Source organism: Anolis sagrei, chromosome 4 (assembly GCF_037176765.1).
Source record: "Anolis sagrei isolate rAnoSag1 chromosome 4, rAnoSag1.mat, whole genome shotgun sequence".
Taxonomy (NCBI): Eukaryota; Metazoa; Chordata; class Lepidosauria; order Squamata; family Dactyloidae; genus Anolis; species Anolis sagrei.
Genome location: NC_090024.1, coordinates 211157935 through 211171787, shown reverse-complemented (window position 1 = coordinate 211171787; position 13853 = coordinate 211157935). Strand labels below are relative to the sequence as shown.

Below are 13853 nucleotides of genomic sequence, written 5' to 3'. Positions count from 1 at the left end.
TGCTCTTGGCATTCTTGGCAGGATGTGAGCTCACCTCGCCTGTATTTCGGCTGTGCCAGTCTCAATGTGAAGCATGTCTGTGTGTGCTGTCACACACGTTGATGTCCCTGGAGTAATGAAATGACACAGATTGGTACTCCATCAGCTAGGCTTCCTTTAGGAAGGCTGCCCCTTGTTTACCACTCCTACCATTTGTTATGGTATGGGTCGCTGTGAGTTTTCCGGGCTGTACGGCCATGTTCATACATCACATATAGTGTTGGAGGAAATTCTGAGAGTGCCTTGAACCGCAAGAAGATCCAACCAGTCCATATTCCAAGAAATAATGCTCACTGGAGGGAATGATATTAGAGTCAAAGATTAAGTACTTTGGCCACATAATGAGAAGATAATGATGCTGGGGGAAATGGAAGGAAAAAGGAAGAGGAGTCAATCAAGGGCAAGATGGATGGATGTTATCCTTGAAGTGACTGGCTTGACCTTAAAGGAGCTGGGGCTAGTAACAGTCAACAGGGAGTTCTGGCGTGGGCTGGTCCATGAGGTCACAAAGAGTCGGAAGTGATTGCCAACAACATGTCCATGTTCCAGAAGCATTCTCTCCTGATGTTTCTCTTCTGAAGCATACCCATACAGCCCAGAAAACTCACAGCAACCCAGTGAAGGCCATGAAAGCCTTCAACAACACGTTTTATGGTATGCTTCCTTCTTTTTGTGGGTGAGTGGCACTAAAATTTCCCTGCCACAAAACGTATGTGGATTGTGATGGCAAAAAAAAAAAAAGGGATTTGGAGCATCTTGGAGATTGGGAGAATGAAGTTGGTAGCATAAGCTTCCTTGGATGAGGTGGGGTGTATTTACACTGTGACATGAATAGAGTTTGACACCACTTGACTGCCAGGACTGAATGCTATGGAAGCCTAGAAGTCATAGACTAGGTTAGGCTAGGTTTTCAGCCTTCTCTGCCAAAGATTGCTGGTGCCTCCCCAAACTACAAATCTCAGGATTCCCTAGCATTGAACCATGGTCATTGAAGTGTTGTGAAATTGCACTAATTCTTCAATACAGATACACACCAGGTCCTTGTGTATTATGGTGAAGAGAGCTGCTGATTGAAAGGTGTCAGGGCCTCCTTTGGGGGCACAAAGAAGTTGATTTTATTATGTTGTAGAAAGCTTTCATGACCGGAATCAATGAGTTGCTGTGAGTTTTACAGGTTGTATGGCCATGTTCCAGAAGCATTCTCTCCTGGCTTTTGCCCACATTTATGGCAGACATCCTCAGAGGTTGTGAGAATGCCTCACAACCTCTGAGGATGCCTGCCATAGATGTGGCTGAAACGTCAGGAGAGAATGCTTCTGGAACATGGCCATACAGCGAGGAAAACTCACAGCAACCAAGTTAATTTTAGTTATTGGTTTTAAGTGCTTTCAATTTCAACATTTATCTAAAAGATCGTAGGAAAAGTGGCACCAAAGTAGACTGTTTTCTCCCTTTTTGATCTGAATAGAACTTTTGTTGTTGTTTTATGCCTTTGAGTCATTTTTTTACCTACAGCAACTTTATCACAAGGTTTTCTTGGCAAGATTAGTTCAGCTTTGCCGTTGACTTCTTCTGAGTATGTTACTTGCACAAGGTCACTCAGTGGGTTTCATGATCAAGTGGGGATTTGAATCCTACTCTCCCGAGTCATAGTCCATGGCTGAAAGCATTATACCACTTACTGGGAATGAAGGTATTAGGGAGTTCATTTCTATTTAAAGAGCAGAATCCTTGGCAAATAGAGCAAATATTACAGTGGCCTCAAAATGTAAACCTTGGGAAAGATCTCCCATCAGCAATAGTTTCATAATCTGTTGCCTTGAAAGAATATGATTTCACCTTGAAGCATATTGCTCAGAAACTCTGCAGGGTGGAGGAAAAGATTGAGGAGTGATAGCTCTGTGACATTTATGAGCACAGGCAGATTTGGGGTTGGATACGAGCAAAATGTTCGCAGCCCTGGCGCCCTGTCGCATTTGGTTTTGAAAAACTGTTTTCTGTTTATCTCTGTCCGTCACAGGCACATGTTTTCCACCCTGCCAGATCAATAATCTCAGTGAAAACTATTCTCTGGAGGGCATAAACTGCTCTAAAATTAAACCGTTTGCCTTGTCATCTATTTGCGGTTCCATGAAGGGACGCCAGAAGGCTTCATGTGTGAAATAAAGTGGACTGTGGTCCATGAAAGCTTATATCATTATAAATGTTAGTCTTTAAGGGTACCAAAAGATTCTATTGTTTTTGTTGTGATGGAGTAACACAGGCACCTACCTATAGAATACTATATATATATATATATACACATACACACACACACACACACATTCATTCCAACATTCCGTAACCTTGTGCATTTCTAGAGGACAACATGTTATTCTTGGTCATTATGCAATAATGACAGTTGTATTCCAGCACATTGGGAGAGCACCAAGCTGTGGAAAGCTGTTTGATCATATGCTTTTTTGGATGCACAGAGAAGTCTCCTGCTGTTGTTGCCTTCTACTCAGCTTGCGTATGTGATCTCGTTCCTCCTGACAACTATAAGTGAGGCTGTTGCAATGATCCACTATGTTTCAAGAAGATGGTATGCCTTGAGTGCTGCGTTCTTTGAACAAATGAAGCCTTAATTGGCTAGAATACTTTGTTGCTTAGTAATCCCTGGCCTGGCTTTGTCTCATGCAAAACTCATTGGAGAATTGCTACAGGATGAAACTGGGCTTTTAGAGTAATTTCAGTGCATTCTGTGAACATAGACAAAGGTTTCAAAGATTCACCATACTGTGAAGAGGGAAAAGCCAAGTGGTGGGCATGGACTGACCAATAAGTATTGTGATGGAATGGCTGTAATGAACAAAATCAGTGTTTTTGATGTTGGAACAAGTGTTACAATCCCAGAAAGTGCACTATTGCTAAGTTATTGCTTTGATAGGTGCTCGGTTTGGTCTTTGTCCTGATGGGCCCTTGTATGTATGTAATGATGGCTACCTTGCCCTGTTCCCTGATCCTCAGACTAATTTGGGTTCCTCAGAGATTCATCTCAAGCCAACTCAAAGCCCCTCTCTGTGGAATTAGGAGGAAAAGCATCCACCCCACAGGGATGTCTAAAAGGAGAGGCATATAAATTGGACATGTAATACTTAGCTTGCTGAGATATTGATTGTCCCTGTTTGCTGTATTTGTATTATATTTTTATATTGACATGTTTCAATAGTATTTGATTTTTTAAATGTCCAGAATTCTAAAACACATTTTAGAAAAGTGATTGAACTACGGATGTAGAGGGAAAGCCCTTGGCAAGATACCGCACACATGATATTAGAGAATGAACACCTAAGGCTTTGCCAACCAAAGTAAGTGGAGTCAAGCTAGATTAGTATTTGAATGCAAGCCAGGGTGTAAAGGATGTGTTATACTAATTTTTTATTGCATTGCTGGTAGCTCTACTATTTCTAAAACTAAATTGGGACACTAAGTTTATAGCTATCTAAAAGTTCAGAGTAGTTAAAAAGGCTGACCATTAATGAGGTTAGGTCTTGTTTTTAAATTCTAAAATAGTAATTTCTCATAATCTAAATCCAGTGGTGCTTTTTTTTTTTCCTAACGTCCCTTCCGCATAGCTGTATAAAATCCACATTCAATTGGATCATATGGCAGTGTGGACTCAGATAATCCAGTTCAAAGCAGATATTGAGGATTATCTGCCTTTCTATTCTAGGTTATATGGCTGTGTGGAAAGGTCCTAAGAAAAAATCTGGAAAGGGGTAAAACATAAATATCTGATATAACACAGCTGTAAACTCCATTGTGAAATTATGTTGTGGCTCTTAAAAATGGAGAAGAATCAGTACTTGGATAAAAAGCTCTTTTAGACTACAGTGTTTCCAGATTTTCCCACCTAACATACAATTTTTCCAGTTCTTGATAAGACTTTTTTCTTAAGGCAAATGCTTACTCAGAACATGTTGCTAATATAACTCTTCTTTACAAAAAATGTATTAATGTACAAAAGTCCTCCAGATATGTTGGTCTAGAACTCAGTATCCTCCAGATGCAACTTCCATCTTCTCCAACAACTAGCCATTCTGGCTGCAACGGTGGCAGCAGTCTTGTTTCCAATCATAATGCCAACAATCCTATTTCTCCAAATATCACTTAGTAAATTAACACATTAGATGCAGGATGTAATGGACTCTTCCCTCCATCCTTTTTGCTAGTATAAGCTTTTGGCAGCATGGTTGTCTGGAACAGTGAGTCTCAATCTCTGGTTCTTCAGATGTTTTGGATTTCATCTTCCACAAGTCAGCATAGAGAATGGTCAGGAATTCTCAGAGCTGAAGCTAAAAGCTTTTAGAGATTTCACCAAAGATTGAAAACAATTGTCCAATAATATGTTTCTTCTACATACATCCTTCTAAAGAGGACTCTCTTTTAAAACCACAGGCAATAATAGGGCTAAATGCAAGACAGCATGTGAGAGCATCCAGAAAGACCACACATTATTTTGTTTTTATTTGATTCATTTCACTTATACTAACAAGGTGGGAATATGCCTGTAAGCATGTCAACATCTCGGCCGAAGTCCTTGCCTACAACATGAAAACAACAGTAGAGTTAGCAAGTTTTTCAGATGTAACCTTCATGGATTTGATTTGGCAGCTCTCTATGAAGTTAACCTTAGAGTTGTGGTGGAGGACCAAGAGATTCCTAGAGAGAGCAATTCTCTACGCATTTGTAGGTCCTCCAACACAATTCTACAGTCAGATTCCAGCAGTTTTTCTAGTGAGGTGTTCTCTTAGATTGAAAAAGAAGTACTTTAAAAATCATGTTTGTTTGTTTTTTCGCTTTTATGGGGTCTTGTGAAAGTAGAGAGCCTACTGTTTTGCTGTACAGTATTTCACAAGGCTGTAAAAATAGTGAAATATGTGCAGTGTTTTGGCTACTCTAAAACACAATATAGGGGAAAACTATTATTAATTTGTATTGAAACCATTCAGTGAGCATGGACTGTGTTGAAAAGTCTTACTATTATATGGTCAAATCTGGATTCAGAGAGTTTAGAAATCCAGAAAACAAAAGAAAGTAAACTCCTGCCAGGCTCCTGCTGTTTCTATAGAAAAATAAGAGTATGCTGATATCTGGGATGGGGAACCTTTAAATCCTGTGGATGTTTTGTTTAGCTCCCATGCTCTCATATCATCTGGAGGAAGAAAGATTTCCTGTTGCTAGCTTACATGGCAGCTCCAAGGCACAGTCATGTAGACTTACTCTTGTAAAGTTAAATAAGAAGGAAAACCCCTTCAGGGTGATGAGATTTCCAGCCCTGGTTAAAGTTAATGTTGCCTGTGCTTATAGACTGCATCAGAGGATTTGAATCCTGGAAATAGGATCTGCTTCTTGCAAAACAGCTGACAAAAGTAATAAGCCTATGTTGGGAAGTATCACAGTGGACTGTGTTGGAGAGTCATCATATGACCGATGCCTCTTCATACAAAACAGAAACAAAATCACTCAACCCAAACTCTGTAAATAGACATGAAGATGTCAGAGACTGATCAGTTTCCTTCTCTTGAACATGTTTTGTTTTTGTTTTGTTATTTTGAATGACAAAACATTGAACATTAGGCGTGCCTCACCCCATAGTCTGATGTCAATATCCCAGGCACTGGGGTTGACACCACCCTTGTCGATTGTGAGAATTAAGGCCTGAGGAAAATGTTGTCAAAAAGGATTGGCTTGGAGATGACTAGGAGACGCCGATGAGTAAATTGCAGTTTCTTGACTCAGTCATGAAAGAACTTGCAGCTGTCCTCAGATTGCTAGTGCATCTGTTCATCTCCTTTTACTGTCTCTTTCCTTCTCCACACCCAAACATTCTTTGTTTCTTGTGTAAGAGTATAATTGAAAATACAAGCTATCCATCTGGATGTATACTCGGCTAATTAGGAGGCTCTATCTGATTATTATAGCCCACAATTACTTGGACTACCTTTCTAGCTGCAGTGGACTTTCTGGGGACTAAACTGCAAGATTTTTGAATTAGGGTATGTTTGAATAAATGACATAGATATATTCCTCAGTTTTATACTACTTTAATGGAAAATTTTGAACCAGAGGCAGAAACAACACAGAAAGAATAGGAGTGGATTCCAAGGGTACAAAAAAAGAACAATGTATTTTAATAAGATTTTCATTCAAAACTAACAACCTGCACACTTGAAATAAAATAGCCAAGTCAGGTAAACCAAAACAGGGTGAATCTTTTAAAAAATCCAGGTCCAAGTGCCTCCACTTTTCCTATGATTTCCATTCTAGTAGTGAAACTTGATTCTATGCTTCTTTTTTTAACATGCGGGAGATTACCAGTTCTTCCCTTTTAGCTCAGTTTTGTTATACTTACATACTCTGTTAGGGATTCTTTAGGGAGCTAATGTTCAGCTTCCTTGTTAAATGCATACATAGGCAACAGCAGTCAGATTGTCTAGAGTAGAATCCTTCTTTTTCAAAATTTACTACACACCCAACACCAGAAGTGTGTATTTTTCTAGCGCTTATTCACCATCCATCTGGTGCTGATGCTGTTTTTAAAAACAAAAATTAGACAAAGGATGATGAATCCAGGGGGTAGGTGGGTGTAAAAGTCTTTGTAAAAAGGAGTTTCGCTGTCAAAGGTTTTTTAAACTGAGGGCCCGTCTATACTACCATATAAAATCCAAAACATCTACTTTGAACTGTATTATATGGCAGAGTAGACTCATATAATCCAATTCAAAGCAGATAATGTGGATTATCTGCTTTGAAAATCTGGATCATATAGCAGTGTCAAAGGGGCCAGAGACACAAATGGATATTGCTTTCCATCTTGTTTCTCTGGACCAAATCAGAGCACTCACACTCTGGGAGCTTTAAATTCCACCATCTAGTTTTTACCTCAAAATCTTCCCCACCCTATGGAATCTGTGATGGAAAAATAACTGCTGCCAAGGGTGTCTCCTCCTTGTTAAACTACCCACTTGTTTTGAAGTATGAATCAGCTGGGTGGACTGCCCACATGTGATGCTCCTGAGCCAGACAAAAGCTCTGTGTGCTTGCTTTGTGACACAGTATGAATTTGAGCCCTAAGATTAGTAATGTTTATTATTCACATTTAATATAGTAATACAATAGCCTTCTGTATTAAAGCACTGTTTTTTAAAGAAAAAATATCTTGAAGAAAAGCCATCTCAAGCCATTTAAGTCTCTATATAACTCGTTGCTCTGCCTGTTAGGAATTGTGAGAGTTGATGTCCAAAACACCTGGAGAGCTGAAGTTTGCCCATGCCTGCTTTATACCAAAAGGTAGCTATTGTGAGGCATTTGCATATATACTTCCTTTTCACATTTTATGTCTGCTGATCTTTCCAGGTCATCACGCCACTATATATAGTTTTCTAAAAGGTGGCATTAATGGAGCTGTGACAACGGTTCTGAAGAAGTCCTCAGATGTCACATGTTTGAATCAAACTGTGGAGATACTTTTACTAATTTCCTCCCATCTGGAAGCTTAGCAGGGTCACCCCTGGTTAGTACTTAGGTGGCAGACCACTAACAAATGCCAGATGCTATTGGCTATATTTCAGTGGAGGGAAATAGCAAAACTAACCTTGGGTATTTCTTTTCTTTTAAAAAGCCCTATGAAATCCACGAAGTTGCCATATATCAACAGGCAACATAAAGACACACAGACATAGAGTTATTTTCATCTTTACTAGTAGTAGTTTAAAATCCCACACCACTCCCATCTACAAAAGGGCTGAAGGAGTATAATTGGATTTAGTACAGTGCAAATTGCTACATATGTGCAGTGGAGGAATGAAAAACGAAGACAATGGATGGTCTTGTTTAATACAAGTTCACATGAAGATATTTAGTAAGCATGCTAGCAGAGCAAATTTTGATTTTAAACTACTCTTGTTAGAATGTTTCTGTGAAAGCAAGATTGCAGTTCTATTATCTAGAAAGAAAACTGAGCAAAAAGTGTTGATATTAAAATAATAATCTCATTTCGATCCGAACTATTCCAATTATTGCCTTCCTAAAACAACTGATAATGATGATATTGACATGACAGTGACTGGATTTTAAGGGGAAATCATTATGTGCTGTTAATTTCACTTTCTTTAAATATGTTGTTAGACAGTGTTTGTAAATTTGCTAGTTAACGAGGAGACTGGGAATTTTGCCTGAACCACTAATCATGCATTTTTAATGAATGACCGGTACTTAGTCCCAGATGAACGACATATTAAATCAATCTACAGTCTTCTCTAAATGGCAGCTTTGGGTATCTATCTGTCAGTGGCCTCTCTTGGTGAGAAAGAGCATTAGGTTATGTAGAGACTTAAAAGGCTTGAGATGACAAATACTTAAATTGATGAAAATATTGGCTCTTGATCAAGTTATTTTTCTTTTAAAAACAGTGCTTTAATACAGTGCTTTAATTCTGCTTTAATACAGAAGTTACAAAGGATGTGCTGTTTTAATCAGGAAGTCTTGAAAGAAGGAGACTCAGGGCAGATCATAGAACACATATATGGCAAACATTCAAGACAGACAACAGATAGAGGTATACATAGGTTTCTCCGATCTTTCCGCATCTTTGGAGGCTGTGTTTAGTTCCAGCTACAGGAGGGTGTTGATGCTCCATCTCCTTGCCAAAGAGCTTTCTTTGTTCACAGACTTCGTCCTTTTTCTAATCTAATCGCCATGCCTAATACCTCCCCGCTTTAATGCAGTTCCTATTTATCTACTCACATTTTGTTTTCGAACTGCTTGGTAGGCAGAAGATGGGCTAAAGGTCAGATGTTCATCCTGACCCAGCTTCAAACTGTCAATTTTCTGGTAGGCAAGATTTATGACAGCTGCTGTACTTAAGCCCGGCCCAAAGCAAAGTTTTTTAACAAAGCAAAGTTGACAAACTTTGCTTTGTTTAAGGAACAGAAACTCCTTGAAGGGCACCTTGATCAACAGTTATGGATTTGGAAAGTGAACCCTCAAACAGCTGGAAAACCAAAGTTTTAGGAACCATTGGAGTTAAGCCACCACTAAAATATCAAAACTTTCCAGCAAGTTAGGCTAAAAAGTTATTCAATGCCTTGGGGAGAGGCTTCGACAGAGGCTGCCCTGCTATTCCAGTGGTTAATTTTAATGTAATGCTCTCTAAATAATTCAATGGCTATTATCAAGAGGAATGACCTTAGAAAATTTCTCCTCTGTTCTCCTCCAAGCTACTTTCAAGTGTTCCCTCTGAAGCACTGCAGCAGCAAAAGGCTTTGATTTGTGATCTCTCACTGTGGCCCATGCTGTGAAGGAATTGCTGTACCAATGTCAGCCGGTCTCTTGGTCTGCCCTGCTGCTGTTTCCTCTTAGCAGGTGGAGGACACAAGAACACAGTTACATTCATTACCTTGCTGGCACTCTTGGGGCTAAGACTGTCAGTTCCCTTTATGTCACTGGAGAGGCAGTGAAAAGAGGATGGATTGGTTCTTATTTATTTATAGAGATAGTGATGAGAGGAACAGCAAGAGAGCAGACATACTTGGCCTATGTGGGAAAATAAAGCTACCATATATACTCACGTATAAGTCAAGGGCAGGTTTTTGAAGCCAAAATTATGGATTTTGATATGACCTGTGGATAAGTGGGAGAGATCAGTTTGTAACCAAAAAAAAAAAAAGGAGTTTATACAGCTACATGAAACAAAAATGTTCTTTTCTGCTTCCAGAGAAGATTGCAATCTATTATTTTGCTATTTCAGTCTCTATATGACTGCAGAGACACTAATAAAATCCTATTGTTGTTGTGGGCCCTCAAGTCACTTATGGCAACCCTTAAGTGAAGCTATAACAGGGTTTTCTTGGCAAGATTTGTTGAGAGGGAGTTTGCCTTCCTTATGGGTGAGCAGTTGTAACTTTCCCAAGGTCACCCAGTGAGTCCTTTACTAGGTTGTTGTGAGTTTTCCGGGCTGTATGCCCATGTTCCAGAAGCATTCTCTCCTGTCATTTCTCCTGCAGCTATGGCAGGCATCCTCAGAGGTTGTGAAGTCTATTGGAAACTAGGAAAATGAGGTTTATATATCTGTGTAACATTCAGTGTGGGAGAAAGAACTCTTATCTGTTTGAGGCAAGTGTAGATGTTGCAATTAGCCATCTTGATTAGCACTGAATAGCCTTGCAGGTTCAAAGTCTGGCTGCTTCCTGCTTGGGGTGAATCATTTGTTGAGAGGTGTTAGCTGGCTTTAATTGTTTCTTGTCTGGAATTTTGCAGTTTTCTGAGTCTTTTACTGTTGTGTGTTCTTTTTTCCAGAAAGCTAGGTCAGTTTAATAAGTGAAAGCAATAATAAACCCCTTCACAGGAACATTATTTCAACAGCTAATGTACTATGTTGCATTTGCTGAAACTGTGCTAATATACTTACAAAACAACCAAATGCTAGTAAATAGTCCTGATTTGCAAAAAACAAAAACAAAAAAACAAAAAAAAAAACCCCTTTCTAATAGTTTCTTGCTTCTAATGCAGCCAGTGCACAGTAGAGGTCACTCTGGCTCCTGTAAGTGCCATTCACTATGAATGTGTTGTAAAGATGTTATTCTTTGTAAAAGCATCTCTCAATAGTCTTGAGCTAGTATTTTGCTCAGTGGCAGGTGATACATTCACAAGGTGGCATACATTCCCTCTATTCTGTGTGAACAATGCTTGAATCTTACAGGCAAACAAAATGAAACTAATTGAGCCCTTAGCTTGCTTCCAGTTACACTGCATTTCAGTTAGAGAAAGGTATAGGGTTCACTTTTGTTTACACTGAATGAACACCTGTCCTATCCAGGGTTGGGTCCCAAATGTGTTCTTATTTGCAAAAGCTTATGTCTGAAATGTTGCACATTCATCTGTTTTTCATACCTTTGAGGCATAATGGTTTTTGATAATGTTATTCTTTCGCCTGAGAAACTATCTGTTTCTTCATATTTTTACTAAGGCAAACTAATATACATACACAGGGCCTAAATTTATAAACTTTGAGAAACAATTTATTTGAAAAATAGAAAATAGGATGCTGTTAGAATTCATTCTTTGTGAACTTCTGTAAAGGTCTTCCAACAAAGCAATTTTATCTCAATTTATTATTGGAAATAAGATGGAACTGTGGCTCCTAGACTGATTTCTTTGCAGGTATCTTATTCCAAAAGGCAATATGTATATGTTTTCAAAATAGTTTGTTTTGATGTCTTTTGAATTAACTCCAACCTTCCATATCTTGCAACTTGTACTAAAACAGGTTGCTGTGAATTTTTGGGCTGTATGGTCATGTTCCAGCAGCATTCTCTCCTAACATTTCACCTGCATCTGTGTCTGGCATCCTCAGAGGTTCACAGATGCCAGACACAGATGCAAGCAAAGAGAATGCTGCTGGAAAATGGCCATACAGCAACCTAATGATTCCAGCCATGAAAAACCTCAACAAATTGTTTGACATTTGCTCAGTTTTATTTAATGTTTCTGTTTATTTCGGGCTTTCTTTTTTTCCTAACACATGGTAGCTAGACACTTTGTTTGCTGACATTTGTGGTTTCAAAAATATTTGCCTATTTTCCTAGCGCTATTGCCCTGCAGGTAGCTGAAATAGGAGCAAAAATAATTATTATACAATGAACATTTGTAAAGGAGAGAGATTGTGTTCACAAAAGTCCACCTGTTTCAAGTGATCCGAGAGACCAGAGAAATTCCATTGGAACAAATGAGCAAGTCAGTATGTTGGTTTTTCCAGTTTTGTGATCAATCTTCATGTTGATGAAACAATGTGAATATTATATTGCATGAACATGAGCAAGTATTTTGCTGGGAGTACTTTTGGCCATTGTTACATGTATCTCTTCACACTGTATATTATTCGAGGGGAAAATGCACTCAAGTCAATACAAAATACAATGTATTTTTTCTGTTGGGAAAGAGTACTATACAAAGTATCACTTGCTGGTACAGAGGTTGCCTTTCAGATACTTATTATCGACCATTTTCAAGTATTAAGAAGCTGTTGAATCATTTTTTCATATTCAGCTCAATTAAACTTCACTTTTCCAGTATGCATTAATACTTTTTCGTGTGAGGAGTGAATTGAGAAACTACAAGTCACTTTTGGTGTGAGAGAATTGGTCATCTGCGGGGACGTTGTCCAGGGGACGCCCAGATGTTTTGATGTTTTACCAACCTTGTGGGAGGCTTCTCCCTATGTCCCTGCATGGGTAGCTGCTGGAACTAACAAAGGGAGCTCATCCGTGCTCTCCCCAGATTCAAACTTCCGACCTGTCGATCTTCACTCCTGCCGGCACAAGGGTTTAATCCATTGTGCCACTGGGGGCTCCTGCATTAATACTAAGATGTATAATATCCAAACTCTAGATCCAGCAAACTTCCATAATTTTACAGCACAAGCATTACATTCCAGCCTAAACATTCAAAAGCCTTCTAAATTATTTCTCAGAATTTAATTCCTTGAGGAGAACAAAATTTAATGGTTAAGACTTCTAACTCCAGCTTCTCAAGCCATCTGTGTTAAGTATTTCTAAAGGTCTTGAGGCAGGGCCAGAGAGTTTTCAGCCTTCCCAGATGTTGATGGATTTCAATGCTCTTCATCCCCTGCTAGCCAGACTAGCAATTAAGGATGATTAAAATCATAGTGCATCTGAAAGACCAGGTGTTCACATTATAACCATAGAAATTTGGATTATTATAACAAATATCCATCTCTTACCATGAAAATTAGAAAGTATGGAAGTTCATAAATGGAACATTTCAATTACTGCAAGGCTATTCAATGCGAATCGAGGTGGCCAATTGCAACATTCATACTTGACTCCAACAGACAAGAGTTCTTTTTCCCACCCCAGACATTCCACAGATATATAAACCCTACTTGTCTAGTTTCCAACAGACCGCTCAACCTCTGAGAATGCCTGCCATAGATGTGGGTGAAATGTCAGGAGAGAATGCTTCTGGAACATGGCTGTACAGCCCAGAAAACTCACAGCAACCCAGTCAATACAGCCATGAAAGCCTTTGTCAACACATTTCAATTCTCCTTACATTTTTAATTGTATACACACAGTAGAGTTAAATGAATTTAGAAAATAATCCCCTCCACCTGTCTAAATGTTTTTGTGTGCCTTCAAGACATTTCAGATCTATGGCAACCCTAAAGTAAAGTTGTTACCATGTTTTCTTGGCAAGATTTATTCAGAGGGGGATTTTCCTTTGCTCTGAGGCTGAAAGAGTGTAACTTGCCCATGATCTCCCAGTGGGTTTCCATGGTTGAGTAGAAATTTGAACTTTGGTCTCCAGAGTCCAACATGCAAACCACTACACTGCAGTGACACTCATCCAAATATTACTGTGCTGTAGGAGTCCTTATGCTTAGCGAATTTTGGCCTTTGCCGAATCTACAGATTGGAAGACAAGCCATCTGCATGAGGCACAAAGATTAATTTGTAAAACAATTCAACAATTCCTATATCTCTTCCAAAAAACACCACCAAACTCGGATGGATGACAGCAACTATAGGCCATCCTATATTTAGAGTTGTACACAGGAAGCTTACTCATTGCTAAACCCTTCAAGTTAAACTGAGGGCCGTATATTGTATTTGTATTTAAAGAGAGATTTTACCCTTAACCTGTGTTAAGGCAGAGATCATCTAACCCTTCAGATGCTGTGGGTCTGCAGCTCAAAGCATACCTTTTTTGGGAGAAATTATGATCTTTGGAACGGCATGACATTGTTAGAA

The 13853-nt window shown here is 39.1% G+C and overlaps 1 protein-coding gene across 3 annotated transcripts in view; it reads left to right on the top strand.

Annotated features, from left to right (window-relative positions):
• Positions 1-13853, top strand: part of DLGAP4 (DLG associated protein 4) — a 431492-nt gene that overhangs the window by 365304 nt on the left and 52335 nt on the right. The gene's annotated exons all lie outside the window — the stretch shown is intronic.